Source organism: Enhydra lutris, unplaced genomic scaffold (genome assembly GCF_002288905.1).
Source record: "Enhydra lutris kenyoni isolate GAN:26980312 unplaced genomic scaffold, ASM228890v2 scaffoldscaffold21, whole genome shotgun sequence".
NCBI classification, from domain to species: domain Eukaryota; kingdom Metazoa; phylum Chordata; class Mammalia; order Carnivora; family Mustelidae; genus Enhydra; species Enhydra lutris.
Genome location: NW_019154105.1, coordinates 6,103,748 through 6,105,478, shown reverse-complemented (window position 1 = coordinate 6,105,478; position 1,731 = coordinate 6,103,748). Strand labels below are relative to the sequence as shown.

Genomic DNA, 1,731 nt, shown 5'->3' with positions numbered 1-1,731 from the left:
CCACTTCTATTTAATTTTTTCGTCAATTATTCTATTTGGATGCCTACATAAGGGTAAGGGTATAGAGTGAAAACACCATATAACTTAAGAATTATCTTACCATTTTTATTTGATATGATAGAGTTTTTTAACATTATGTTCTACTCCTTATCATGCATGAATTAAGAATACTGTAGGGGTTTGTGGCAGATGTTAAGTGACTGTCTTACACACTACCTCCTTACAGTGTGCTGGCAATGTGGGTATCAATTTCTCATCACAGGACGGAATAAATCCTGATTAGTTACTATCATTAATGATCATTTTCTGATTTTTAGCAACTGGTTTGTGGGGGGGGGTCATAGGACCCAGTTCTAGACAGATAAACAACGGAGGTATTTGACAGATTTTTTTTCTGGAAAAGGTTTCCTCAAAGATTCAAGAAACCATGTAGGGTGAAATGAAATCTTATCTTTTGTTGAACCTCTCCTTGTCTGGATGTAATGCCTAGTTGTGTCTTTCAAAAATGAATTATAACTTAAGCTCAGGTACTCACCTCATCACAGCCCTCTGGGCCAATGTGGATCTTGGCAGATTCATTGAAAAGAAGGACAATCTACTGTCAAGTCCAAGACAGCCTTCTACTCATTCTATCTTCCTATAGCTGCTGTCATGTAAATGACAGGTAATGACGAGGAGAAAAAAACATGCCAATGCCAGGCGCCCGGGTGGCTCATTGGGTTAAGCCTCTGCCTTCGGCTCAGGTCATGATCTCAGTGTCCTGGGATCGAGCCCCCCCATCGGGCTCTCTGCTCAGCAGGGAGCCTGCTTCCCCCCTCCCTCCGCTGCCTGCCTCTCTGCCTACTTGTGATCTCTTTCTCTGTCCAATAAATAAATAAATAAAGTCTTAAAAAAAATGCCAATGCCAAGAAGATCCTGCTGGAGATGGGGAAGTTCTTTCAGATTCAGGAGGATTACCTTGATCTCTTCGGGGAGCCCAGTGTGACAGGCAAGATTGGCTCTGACATCCAGGACCACAAACATAGCTAGCTGCAGCAGACTCCTCCAGATCTGTCTGCAGCGCTAGATCCTTCTGGAAAATCATGGGCAAAAGGAGACTGAGAAGATGGCCTGGGTGAAGGCACTACAGGATGAGCTGAACCTGCCAGCTGTGTTCACAAAGCACGAACAAGACAGCTACAGCCACCTCCTGAGCCTTATGGAGCAGTACGCCTCGCCCCTGCCCCTAGCCATCTTCCCGGGGCTAGCACAAAAGAGCCACAAGACAGAAAAGTGACCTGGAGACTGCAAGGGTGGGGAAGGGAAGTTCTCAATGAATTGTCTAACCTTCGAAGGACCAAATATATATATGCCAGTTGACTTAGGATGCTCTCTTTGTAATAACTGAAGATACAGATTTCCACTTTTATAGGAGTTATATAATTCAGATGTGGACTTTAAGTAAATCATTTGATGTCTTGATATAGAGATCTGTTTAATTTTGATATCATTTAAACATTAGAAATCAACAAGAAACAAATGGGTATGCTTTCTTGAATTGCTGTATCACTAACCTAAGAAATTAACCTTGGAACCTGACATAATGTCAGTGTACCTCCCTTTTTAAAATGCATAACATAAATTTTTTGAATTAATTTAATTTACGTTATTATTCATGGATCATTGCTACAATGTAGATTGACAACATTTGGTTTGCGATTAAGGGTCTACTTTTGTTTGCCTTCGAATGAT

General features: G+C 41.4%; 1 pseudogene; it reads left to right on the top strand.

The window, feature by feature from the left end:
* The first annotated feature begins 505 nt into the window (after nucleotides 1-505).
* LOC111149205 lies at nucleotides 506-1,276 on the top strand (annotated as a pseudogene).
* The last annotated feature ends 455 nt before the right edge of the window (nucleotides 1,277-1,731 follow it).